At 42.0% G+C, this 13,719-nt stretch overlaps 1 long non-coding RNA gene across 2 annotated transcripts; it reads left to right on the forward strand.

Annotated features, from left to right (window-relative positions):
* The first annotated feature begins 3,865 nt into the window (after positions 1-3,865).
* LOC134624362 (uncharacterized) lies at positions 3,866-13,373 on the forward strand. Of its 2 annotated transcripts, none has more exons than XR_010093521.1 (4): positions 3,866-3,922; positions 10,774-11,024; positions 12,384-12,520; positions 12,707-13,373. It is a non-coding gene; the product is annotated as an uncharacterized LOC134624362 (long non-coding RNA). The 2 variants fall into 2 exon arrangements; XR_010093522.1 differs by having other exon boundaries at positions 12,438-12,520.
* Positions 13,374-13,719: the final 346 nt, after the last annotated feature.

A 13,719-nucleotide genomic window follows, 5' to 3' on the forward strand; every position in this document is an offset into this window, starting at 1 on the left:
TTTTCTCAATCTGCAACTCTCCATTACACAAGAACTGGTAACACCAGTCTTTGAGGCAGCAGGGTGGTGGCCCACCCTGCGCCAGACTAACTGCCCAAATTTCACCAGCACTACTGTGAGAGGAGAAGAGATAAATAACATCAATCACGTAATTTCAAATACGCGTGTGTGTGTGTGTGTGTGTGTACACACAGATCAGGACCCCAATGCATGTGTGAAAGGCCTACCGGAAGTTTCCTAGATCAAGATCCAACAATGAGTATTTTGGAGCCTTCCCAGTCTGGTCACCCTCAAATAGCCTTTGCTCCAAGCCTGCAACCATGTCTTTTAACACAAATAGTTAATCCGGTTAAGTAGCCATTTTCACTCCTATCAGTTTAGATCACATTTTAAATATGTGTACCTGTAAGGAATTCTTTCCGTAATGCCCCAGTATCAATTCCTGCCTAAATGTGACCCTCAGCTGATTTGTAGGCAATGCCTTTTTTTGCCTCTTCCACTGTGTCCTCGCTCCACCATATTGGATCTTGAGACAGTGATACGGAATTCTTCCTCTGTATTCACAGCAGTACTTATGGCCTGCAGGATTTCATCCAGGCTAATGGAGAAAAACTCGCAATTAGAAACATGATACTGGAAACCATGTTGTGTGTATTCATGTGTATTCTTTAATGTCTTTTAGGTATTAAAGCTGAATTGTGTCCTTTACATGAAGGGTACTTGGCAGAAATTGTTTGAAAACCACTGTACAGAGCATTGAAGAAAGACTACTGATGTGTACAAACCTAGAAATGCCCATCTTTGGTGGTGAAGGTAGGTTTGCATTGCTGTAATGAAAAAATGCCAGAGTAAAAACCACATCACTTGACCTCATACATTTACTGTACAAAAGCAACAAATAAAACAATACCTTTAAACCTTAAAAACTTAAAAAAGGAACTTCTTCACCATGTCGTAAGTACTTCTGTAAGACTTAAACAATTAAAAATGTTATGGTAACAATGACAAAACCTAATGCAACAAAAATAAATAAAAAGTTTATAAGGATAAAAAAAAAAAAGTATAACATACATGGCACAATCAGTAACAAAGCATAAAGTGCTGTCTATCAAAATATAAATTAATAGGTGGAAAGCAAAACGCTTGTAGGGAAATCCTCAAACATATGTTGGAAGCCACATTAAAAGACTGCATTACCTCTCACAACACTCGCTTGCATGTGCCTCCACCTCATTCTGAGGAAATGTCTCACCGCAGACAGGGCACACAATCTGTAACGGGAAACAATATGAACGATAGAATTAATAATGCCTCGAAGATAGACATTCAACATGTTGCACTCAACATTACCTTTGCAGTTGAGAACAAAATAATGACATCTTCCTCCACAGGCTGTGAAGACAAGCGAAGAAAGGGTAAAAAACATCAAGTTTAAAAGAATGGAATTGTGACATGATTGCATACATCTGATCGTTGCTTATCTGTCAACTTTTATTACAAATACAGCTTACATAGGCTACCCACTTTAAATATAAGGAATAATTCCAACCTCTAATAATGAACCTCTTCAACCATTGTAGGACACTTTAATCAAACTTATTGCAATTTTCTCCCCATTCAATTTAAAGCATCATATTTATGTTCCTGTTTTTGTCATGCACAGTCAAATAGATAAAGGTTAAATGGGTACCGAACTTCACCTTTAGATGTGAGTTTAGTTGATCGTCTTCTATATGTGGTGTGGGATGGGGTGCGTCCTCTTTGTCTTCATTACAAGTCTGATAAAGGAGAATATCAAGTACAAACTTAATAAATTACATACAGAAATAAAAAAGTGTAGTGACATCCACAACATTGAACATGAAGCTCCTGACTGATAAAAAAATTTTCAAAACACGTTTCAGTCATTACGTAGTTTACGTAGTTTTATAGTACAAAGCTACGTGTAATGCGGCTGAGTGTCTAACTCTTCCTGGAGTGGAGCAATGTATAGGACGGTCTTTCCCCCAGCACTTGCATTTTTTAGCACTGACCCAGTATATCCACTGTCCTCAGGAGGCACCATATTTAGTTTCCGAGAACCCCATCCACCTGTCGAGAAAAGTGAGTGACTCAGTACACATCGCAGTGCATTCATGGTCATGATATCATCAAAATTCTTCTAAAACTATCAATTCAAAAGTTGGAATGGCCATTAAGAGGTTTTTTCTACTTGCTCCTTTGTAAATCAGCCAGCCCCCAGAAACACTTTCCAGTTTTGGATACAGATCTTTGAGTCTTGAACATACCTTTGAAATAAACCATCAGCCACCAAATTAATTGTCTCTGAATAAAGACAAACACTGTTTGATCGTTAACTTACAACAAATATTTTTTTCCTGTCAGTGTGGAGCAGTACCTTACCTCATCATGACTGTAGCTGTCAGGTATCACTGTAGACCTACGTCCCAAACCAGCTTGCAGATGGACAAATTCTTCACTGCCTTTTGGAGAAGACTGAATAAGCTTGGGAAAGAGATAAAAATTAAGTTGGATCTTTTTAACTGGTGTGAATTGGTTGGCAGGCCCTCGAAGGCACCGGCGCTTTCCTTTGTTTCCATAAAGAGCAGGAAAAGACCTATCAAGACATGTTGTAAGTTGATATAAAATAATACAATTGTACATCTTACCAAGTTATGGGTATTGAGAACTTGAATAAGTAAGTATAAGGAACAAGAGGTCTGACAAAGGAACAAATACAACAAGGAACCTAGTCATTTCTGTGTGGATACTTGGTCGGCCATCTCTCCCTCTCTCCTGACTCGTTTCCTGTCTGCTAGAAGGACATAATATTCAGAAGATGCATCACATCAGTTTATGCTAACTAATTGATATAGTCCAACAATAAAACACTTGTCAAATGATTCAAAAGTTATTTGGTAATCTGTGCAAGTGTTGTTTGTGTCTAGCTTCACAAAACCTGGGAGGCTCTTGGTGAGTCGGAACACTGGGCCGAACAGTGGAAGATGTAGCAGTTATTAAATTTAGCAGGTGTCTTGCTGACCTGACAATTTCTGAACTGTCTGCCTGTCAAACACAACAACTGAGGAGTATGTTAAGAGTACAGTGTAATAAATCATACACTATGTGACAGAAAAGTTATATATCATATCACACCAAACTGATCTGTAATGATCCAGACATTGATGACTGTTAGACTAAATATTCACTGTAGCTAAGGTTTTTAAGTAAGCTAAAGAGTTGGGATGCTGTGTGAGACATAAGTAAACCCATACAGCAATGGTTTTGATATTCTTTTGCACGTTTTCCTACTGTAGGGGCCTCTGCAAGTGTGGAGGACTCCTGAAGGCTACAAGATGACAACATTGGAATTCTATTGGAAGGAGTCTTTCATATTTGTTTGTCAACGCCGAACCCACGACAATCTACGCTAAATTAGCATTTTTAGCTAACAGCTACAACACGCATAGAATAGAATAGAATAGAATAGAATGCCTGTATTGTCACTATACAGTTGTACAATGAGATACATAGCATCTCCTACTCAGTGTAAACATACTGGGGGGGGGGGGGGGGGGGGTACAGTTCTGCAGCGCTATATACATATGGACAGTATTAACATAGGGAAGAAGATGTATATGTGGTGAACACAAATGTGTTACCACATTTTGGTAAATTTTATTATATTTAAGAAAAATATACGCCAGTAATTAAGACAATTATTATTTTACATTCATTACGTGTAGTCCATAAAATTGAGGAGAGTAAAAGTGAGAAATGATAAGCGGAACTTGTGACACTGTAGTCGTTCGTCCGCGGTTGCCTAAAGCGGACCAACTTCCTGTCCTCTCAGACGCAGTTCGGGAAAAGATACGAGTGCTCCTGTGATTCTTTCTCTGAGACTCTACCTTTATTTTTACAGGTCAGTATCGTCTTAAAAATACAGTGTATGAGGACTTTGTGCCTCGTTCTACTTCAGTGTTTACTGAGGGTTATGTTGACACCGCCGATGTAACCTTAAGTGTGGTTTATTTGAAAGTTACTGTAGCGCGGCACCGCAGCGGCGGTAAAGCCGAGCCGCGCAGCCCCAAGTCTCGCGAGATTTACCGCGAGTTATCGCGAGAGTTACCGCGAGAGTTCGCCAGCCTGTGGGATGTATTTAAACTTGGTAAACTCTATTTAACAATCAAATATGTGTGTGTGGTGCTCCAATTTAACTGTAAAGGCCCTGACATCAGATTATTCAAGTTTAAAATATCTCATATACACTTTATGGTTCAAGTAATGTGGAAATGTTAAGAATAAGCTAAGAATGCATGTACATTTATGTTGTTACATTGCAAAGTAATACATTCAGGTGTGTTTTGTCTAATCTAGTAAGATTTATGCACTTATATCAGATTTGTGGATAAGCTATTTTGAGTTTGCCCTATATGTGAGAAAGAGCAATAAGATGTTTAAGGCATTGTATGGTATCTGCACTGCTGATGTGAATGAGTGAAGGAATAATGTAATTAACAGTGTAAACTGGAGAAATGTCACTGAATGTAAATTATCTTTGTTGATCTGAAATAAGAGACGCAGTTCGGGAAAAGATACGAGTGCTCCTGTGATTCTTTCTCTGAGACTCTACCTTTATTTTTACAGACTTGTATTCTTTTTGTTATTGTGGTCTTCACTCCCGGGACCCGTAACACATATATATGTATAAAATGTGCAATTTACAAGCCGTAAGTAATATGTAATAAATAGTGTTATGTATGTACAGTTGAGTTATTGCACATGGAATTGGTATAAATAGTGTTATGTATATACAGTTATTGCACATAGAATTGGTATAAATAGTGGTGGTCCATAGAGGAAGTGGGGGGCTGTGTTATCGGTGCATGTGTGAGTTCAGGGTGGTTATCGCTTTGAGGAAGAAACTGTTTTTGAGTCTGTGGGTCTTTGTGTTGATGCACCTGTAGCGCTTCCCTGAGGGAAGCAGGCTGAACATGTTGAAGCCAGGGTGGGAGCTGTCCTTGATAATGTTTGCTTCTCTGCTGAGGCAGCGGGAGGAATAAATGTCCATCAGGGAGGGGAGAGGGCAGCCGATCATCTTTTGTGCTGTCTTGACCACACTCTGAAGCTTCACTCTATCTGCCTTGGTGCAGCTGCCGTACCATACTGTGATGCAGTAGGTTAGCAGGCTCTCAATGGACGAGCGGTAGAAGGTCAGCAGCAGGTTGGAGTTCAGCTTGTACTTCCTGAGGACTCTCAGGAAGTGCAGCCGCTGTTGGGCCTTCTTGATGACCGCTGAGATGTTTTCCGTCCAGGAGATGTCAGCAGAGATGAGGACACCAAGGAACCGGAAAGTGTGGACCCTCTCCACACACTCCCCATTGATGTAGAGGGGGGCCAAGTCAGTGCTGTGTCTCCTGAAGTCAACAATGAGCTCTTTGGTTTTCTTGGTGTTCAGTGCCAGGTTGTTTTCTGAACACCATGCTGCCAACTTCAGGACTTCCTCTCTGTACTCTGCCTCGTCTCCCTTTAAGATGAGTCCGACTACCGTGGTGTCATCAGCAAACTTGATGATGAGAGTGTTGTTGTGGGTCGGACTGCAGTTGTGGGTGTAGAGAGAATACAGGAGGGGGCTCAGCACACAGCCCTGTCGGGAGCCGGTGCTCAGTGTGCGAGTGGAGGAGAGATGAGGGCTGAATCTCACAGTCTGGGGCCGGTTTGTGAGGAAATCCTTTATCCAGGCACATGTGAGAGGAGGGAGGCCAAGAGTGACCAGTTTGTTGATGAGGATGTCCGGGATGTTAGTATTAAAGGCTGAGCTGTAGTCCACAAAGAGCATTCGGACATAGCTCTGCCGCTGCTCTAGGTGACTCAGCACAGCGTGGAGGGCTGTGGCGATGGCGTCTTCTGTGGATCTGTTTGCACGGTATGCAAACTGGTGGGGGTCGAATTCTGGGGGGAGGTAATCCTTGATGTGCTGAAGGACTAGTCTCTCAAAGCATTTCATGATTACCGGTGTGAGGGCCACAGGGCGGTAAAATGTAAAACGTAAAACATAAAATGCATAAACGTTACTGTACGGGTATTATTTGTTAACATGACCCTTCTTCTTATACATGTAATACATTTATTACCAACCTGAGAGTTTCTCAGCTGGTCATTTGACATCACGAATGTCTTCAGAATTATTCCAGCTCCAGCTCAAGATGTCGTAGATTGCCACTTGCGGTCTGCTAGTAAAACGAAGTTCGATTACTCTGTGCTCGATTGCCCTTGAACCGGAACCGAGCGTAAGTTCCAAAAAACTGATTTTTGGAACTGAAATTGAATTGTACAACTGAAACTGAATGGTGAGAAGTGAAACTGAAATTATCCGAGAGCTGAATTTTGAAAGGATAAAATGAAGTTTCAAAGCAAATTTTCTGCCCTTATTTTCCAGGCCATGATGGTGTGTATGCAGGCTCCAGACAGAGCCAGGTTTTAAGCAAACCTAATATGCAAAACACACTAACATCTTTTACTGCAGGGTTACGGAGCTACTCCGGGGGAGACACCCTGATGTTGCCTGGGATGTGATCTAGCTAACCTTTTTCTTTAAGACAGGAATCTGGTTTTGATGAGTTGACTCATAGGAGTGTCCATGCATCAAGAGGAGGGGTCCAGAATTATATGAATTACATGAAACTATGTTTTCTATGTTTTCTAAACAATGTTTCTATCATATTTGCAGTGATTTGTGTGATTAACAGTTCATTTACAGGTATTAAACCTATGCAAGTGGTGCATCCATGTTTAGATGAGGCTTTGATGGTCCATAAATGAAGCTCACTGAACTAAAGAATGTGGTTTGATGATGATTGACATGCTTTCCAAATAGAAGTTTTTCCTCCTAGCAAGGAAATACAGGTGCAGCAGTCAGAGTATTGCTGAAAGGAATCTCCTGAGAAATCTTCAGAGGCCCAGTAAGAAGCGAGAACCATTCCACGCAAAGCTGACAGTCCAGGCAGTGGTTGAGGTCAAAGGTCGAGCTGTTTGTGCCCATCATGAGATCAGATTTCGGAGCCACAGCAAGGACCATGAAGCTGCATTGGAATGAGAGCTGTGCCAAGGGGGGCTTTCCGGAGGCAAACAGAGGAGATTGAGGACAACAGACGGGCACCTGAAGGATGAGGGGAGCGTGCCAAGCTCCATCAACAGCGCAGGGGGAGTTCGAGGATGGCATCATGATTCTGTGAGAAGCACACGAACCAGAAGCTGTGGTGATGACAGCAGTTTCCTATGAACATCACCTAATGCTGTGTCATACGTTCATACGATCATGCTCTGAAGACTGCTGGGATCATAACAGCAGTAAGATAACTGGATCCAACACCATTTCCACAAAGGATTTTTCCTGCAGAGATGAATGGGCAATGGAGGATATGTATCCCCCACAGGACAAGGAGGCCTGAAGTGAGGTGATGGGGGTTGGCAGAGGCCATAAAACTAAGAGTGCTGATGAGGTCTGCAGCTTTCACGATAGCTGAGACCCATGTTGACAAACAACAAACTCAACTGGTATGTTTGAATGTCTATTCTGGAGTCGACATTCACAGAGGGGAGAAGAGAAAAGCTGAAAGACTGACGTCAGCCAGGAAGTTTCTGTGGTTAAGTCCCGAGAAGTGAGAATTTGTCATCGGGCCGGTGGATTAGCAGTCTGTCTTTCGTCCCGAATGATGATCGGCGGGATTCGAGGCTGATATTACACGCTAAGCAACGCCCAGTAAGTTGAGAGAGCGACTCTATAACCGCAGAACTGGGTTAGGGTCCCGAAAGAGAGGTTTTGGTAAAATCGCCCAAGGGCCCAAGCGTCCGGTGAGTGTCCGGTTTTAAAATCGCCCTGGGTTTGTGTCCCGAGCGTCTCTTCACTGGGTTTTGAGTCGCGCGACTGGGTTAGGGTCCCAAAAGAGTGTTGCTGTGTTTGTGTGAATGACTGCGGAGCAGGCGCGGTCTGTGACACGGTTGTTGTTGTTATCATGGGTTCCCGAGCAAGTAAGACTGCCTCACAGGGAGATGACACATTCATGCAAGAATTCGCTCCTGGCAGTGTGAGGTATTTACATTCTCATAGCTGTAATGACCGTAAACTGGTCGCTGGAGAATGTCACATGTTAGAAGTTGTCAGACAACATAGCGGCCCTGAAGAGTGTGTAGAGAAGGCCAGCTCACATCAGCAGCAGTTAACCTATGAAACCAACGGTGGTTTAAGCAGTTCACAGCTTCCTAATTTGCATTTTCACACACACACAGTCTAAAAATAGCATCAGCACTCCAGCTCAGTCCTGGGTCACAGACTCCTTTCACGCACAGATCTCTTATTTTATATTACAAAGATGTCTTCTAATTACAACTGCAGAGATTGTCAGGCCTTTTAACACCTACACAATTTTGACAAATTTAAAAGTAACCGTCCAACGGATAAAGTCCAACTTTTTTGCGATCAATTAACCAGTATCAGTTCCAAACTGTCTCTGGCCTAATCTCTAAAATCCCTAACTCAATTTAAAAGCCTCCAAGGCCCAAGCTCCAAGCTTTGCTACCCAAAAAAGCGCCAGTACCGTTCCAAACGGTCAAGTGGTCCAACCACTAGCTATTCTGGAGTGCCCCAAATCTCCACAGTGGCCAACTGACTATCCCTCCTAGACGACAATGGCATGCGTCCGCGGCATTGGCAAGCGTTACCTCTGCGCTTCTTAGCCCTTCTACAAAAATTTACCTTAATTTAAAACAACCATCACTACTTCACATGAAGTATATGACCGAAGCCGGTCCAACCATCTTACCAATAGGGAATCTAACCCTCAAAAATGACCAATTACCTATTGTCCTATTTTCTCTTAAACACTTCTCTGTTTTCTCTTTAACTCAGTACTGTCACTTTCAACGTTTCATCGTCATTACTTCCACTTTCAATTCTCATGAGCCCTTCACCAAAATCAAAACAGACATTCGCCGGCAATTTTTACTGAATAGACATTTAATTTTATCGTCCAATTCAGCACAAAATCAACAGGCCTGTGCCTACCTCTTTTTATAAAGGCGCCTGTCCACTCGATTGCCGAATCATGCCTGCCTGTCTGACCACTTCGGACCCCGGATTTCTCCATCTAAGTCTCCAAACTCACTCCCTCCTCAATACACGGAAAAGCCCCCAAATGTTAAGGGGTTCATATATTGAGGCTGGAAACAAAAAGAACGATGGTCCAGAAGAGTTGGTCAAACAACGATTTTAATGAAACACACGCGTGGGGAGATGAATACAGCATACACCAGCTATAGATCCTCCGCCCAATAATACACAAGCAGCTGTTTTTAAAGCATCAGGGCAGGGTTGGACGCCCCCTCATGCATCAGAGCAGATACAATACATGCATAAGTTTCAAAACCACAAATGTTCTGTTGACGACTTGTGACACATTTAAAACATTTTCTCGTCTCCAGGCCAGGTGATTTCTGTAGCTGACATATGCTCGCTTATCTTCTGGAACATCAGCAGCACGTCTTAAGGCACACTGTCACTTATGCAGGCACAAAAATGAAGTCACAAGCAAAATATGATTAAACTTTCACCTATAAATGAGTTTACCTACGTGTGTGTGTGTGTGTGTCTCAACCTCACTCGAACTCTGTCTCAACTCACCCGTTGACGCTTCTGACCTTTTACCAGACAGAGGCTCATTCTATGTGTAATAACATTAACTCAAAACATATGTAATATATTGAATAACTGCTTCACCAAAATGCCACTACTCAAAGCTTAATAAAAAGATATAAACAAATAAAAGATAATTATGAATAACCTGGTTCTTCAAATAGCATCATCCAAACAGCTCCTCAAAAGAACTTACACTTACACTCTGCTTAGTTTCACTTTCGGGTGCAATAGCACGCTCTGCAAAAGCATGTCGTTTCCTGTCAAGAGTTGAGCCTTTCTTATACAACCCAATATAATCAGCATATAAACATTTAAGATTATAAAAAAGCATTCAAAGGCATTTAAGATTGTAAATTTAAACTCAACAGTTTAAAGTCGTTATAACTGCACCTGTAATAAAGGCTAATTGGGTGCCAATATGTTTAAACATCTGAATGCAATATCAATGCTGTAGATTATGTTATTAATGCAATGGTAGTGATGATAGTTATGAATAGTAGCAGTAAAATAATTTCTTTAATCCCACAGCACCCACAGCTAATTTAAAATCAGCAGGTAACCTGTTGTCATGTCTTCGGACTGTGGGAGGAAACTGGAGAACCCACAGAGAGAACATACCAGACAGAAATCACCCAGCTGGGGCTAAAATCAACCTTCTTGCTGTGAGGGGACAGTGCTGACCACTGCTCCACTGTGCTCTCTTCAGCTGATCAATACTCACTGTTAGCTGGACCAATTACAGTAGTACCTATTCCACTCAGGTTCCTCTCCTGCTGAGACTGTACCTGATCCATGATGGAAGTTCTTTTTTTCTCTGATCTAAAACTCTGATGGTCCACAGTAACAGTGCAACCCCCACATCCACAAGTTTGATAGGTTATTTTTGTGTAAGCATGAAATAATTTGTGTGTGATCACAGTGTCTGTTAAACACAAACTACAGTACTCTGCAGCAACAATGACGTACAATTCAGTGTGTGACAAATTGTGTCCAGCTGTGTGTGCACTGAAACAAAATCATGTTTAGAAGCAGAAGATTTTATACTCCTGACTCCTCCTCTCTGCTTCCTCGTCCTTCAGCTCCTCCTCCCTCTGAGCTCAGACTCTTCTGCCATCTAGTGGTCTTCTGCCCGTACTGCATCTCCACCGGTCTGCTGCTGTCCATCTGCTGGAGCAGGAAGAACAAACCAGCCGTCTCCATGGAGATGACCCAGCGTGATGGAGGAGGTCAGGGATTGGACAGAGAGTATGATGATGTCACCACTGAGCATGCCTTCTGAGCTGCGGAGCCTGTTAGTGTTTAAGCTGCAGATGATGATTTTTCACTGCTGGTAAGGACTTCACTGGTCTCTAACTTCTTCTTCAAACTCTTCCACTGGACTGCTCCACATCAGCTCACAGTTGTTCATGTTTGTTGTAAACTGACTTCTCCTCCCACTGTCCCACAGCCAGGAATACATATGCTGGTGCACCAGATAAGAAGTTGCAATGCACGTTTGCGTACATAAGATTTTCTGGACGAGGACAGACATTTATTTAGAACTCTTAAAGATGTCAAAGAAGCAAGCTCCTTTAAGCAATTACTTTGGTGTTCCTCCACTTCCAAAGAAATGTCAGAAGGAGTCCGAACCACAAAAGAAGCGCGTATTCTCGGAAAAGTGGTTGCAGGAGTTGAGCCTGTGTGTAATCTCCCTGTGTTTCTCTGAGTGTATTTAAGTCGTGTCTTCTGTTGTTGTAGTCGCTGGTCCGTCTGTGTATCCACCGCTTCATCTGTGTGTGCTGCCTGCTGTCAACTGTCATTTACCTTCGTCCATCCTCCTTCATGTTCATGTCCTGGTTTGTGTTCAGTAGTTTAGTTGTTCTCAGTTTAGATAGTTTTCTGTCCTGTTTGCCGTTTCTCTCTTTGCTTTGTGTTCAATAAACCACCTTCTTACCTTCACGACTGCTTGCAATTAGATCCTCCTTTATTATTTCCACACGGCTCATCTCACTCGTCGTGACAATAAAATTGAATTGAAATGAACAGAAGAGTGCAGCTTTAGGAACAGCAAAGATACTGTGCAGGACCCTCAAGCTCTGAGGCCTCTGGTGGATAATGTCAGGTTTTTGTTTCACTCTCGGTTTATTAATGATTTTGTGTTTATTGAAGATGATTCTGGGTTGTGTAGGTGCCTGAGATATTTCAGAGTTTCTCTGGTAAAGAAGAAGGATGGATGCTCATCATATGTCTTTATACATGACATTCTTTATTAGTTTGATTGCATTATTTAGCAAATACTCACTGAGACCTGTGACTTGTTCACTCACCTCTGACGCTGAGAGTCACTACTCTCTGTAGCAGCATGTGTCCATTCTTGTTGTAGACGGTGCAGGTGTAGACAGGTCTAGAAAAGCTTGCATCTGACACATTTAGACTGAGATTGTTAATGTAAATGATAAATAGAAGGGGACCTAATACAAATCCCTGTTCCCAAATTCAGAACATAGACCATTAGATTTAATGCAATGAGACCTGTTACTGAGGTAATTAGAGAACCATGCTCTCTCAGCGAGTCCTGACTGGAGGAGTCAAAGTTTTAAAATATAATGATTAACAGTGTGCAATGCTTTTGACAAATCAATAAAAAGGGATGCACAGTGTTGTTTCTTATCAAGTGCAACAGTGATATCATTTACCACTTTCATTGCAGAACGTCTGTGGATTATTTAGGTTCTCAGTGGTGACAAGTAATATTCTGATTTAGCTTGAACGCGGACACTGCAGACTCGGCTATCCAGCTAACCGGACTAGCATGCTACCGAGCCGACAGAGAAGCCTCCTTATCTGGTAAGAGCCTAGGCGGTGGTTTGTGTGTCTACAGCAACAAACTGTGGTGCACGAACTCGACTGAAGTGAGTTGCCACTGCTCACCACAGGAGGGATTTTTAATAGTAAAGTGTTGCCCGTTCTATCTACCAAGACAGGCATTTCTGCTGCACACAAAGGTAACTGAATATCCTTTCTTCTTTTCAGGTTGGAAATGTGTCCAGACTCTAACATGACCCACGGGCCCCATCCTTGGGATTTATGAGGAACAGGGAAAATGATCGGGAGAGAAGCAACAGACTGACTGAAAGTACTGGAACGAGCTCATGTAGAATCAGCTAAACAATATTCTGGATAAACAAATAGAAGCTTAAATACCTCAGACAAAACTATTATGAAAACGGCCCCAAAGCTAAAAAATAACAGCATGGAAACTGTGCAAACAATTAACAGCTAGAAACATTAAAAATCCACCTGCTTATTGCTGCAAACCCAAAGATACAGAAGAATCCTTTTGGTCCTCCTTCGTCACTTCTCTGCTCCTCCTCTGCCTCACCTCGTGCTGTCATCCTGGGTTTGCATTGAAAGTATTCCCCACCTAATCCCTTATCTATGTAATGCTGAGCTTTGTGCCCCTTTTAAAAAGCAAACAAGGAGAGAGCGTTCCAACATACACCCTACCAAAGTTACTAGAATTAAAGACCTGCCACCAACAGGTCAGCAGATCTCCCAGCACCTCCATGCAGGGAATTTCACCTCCACAGAATAAACATTTTTTATACTTTTTGTTTTATTTGTGTTTATTAGTGACTCCAGAACTCTTGCAGCTGTTAGTAATCACAGCAAGTTTCACAATCCCAGTTTTAGTTTTCCACTCACCCTTTATTTACAGACAGACATCAGTAACATTGTCAGCTCTGTCTTGCCTGTTGATGTTCTTCTTTTCACATTTTTGGGGTTCATCCTTTTAAATAAACTATAAAAAACAATCCATGTGTCAGAGCCTTGTTTGTGGTGATTATTGTAGATTCAAGATTCTTTATTTGTCACATGCACAGTTTTACAAATACAACACACAGTGAAATCTATCCTGACACACTCCTGCACTGTGCAAAAGGGGACAGAAGAACATTATATACATTAAGAATACAAAATATACTTTGATGTATATATTATATACACTGTAGGTGTTGGAGCTGTTATCAATGAAACACTGTCCT

The sequence above is a fragment of the Pelmatolapia mariae genome, linkage group LG3_W (genome assembly GCF_036321145.2).
Source record: "Pelmatolapia mariae isolate MD_Pm_ZW linkage group LG3_W, Pm_UMD_F_2, whole genome shotgun sequence".
Lineage (NCBI taxonomy): Eukaryota > Metazoa > Chordata > Actinopteri > Cichliformes > Cichlidae > Pelmatolapia > Pelmatolapia mariae.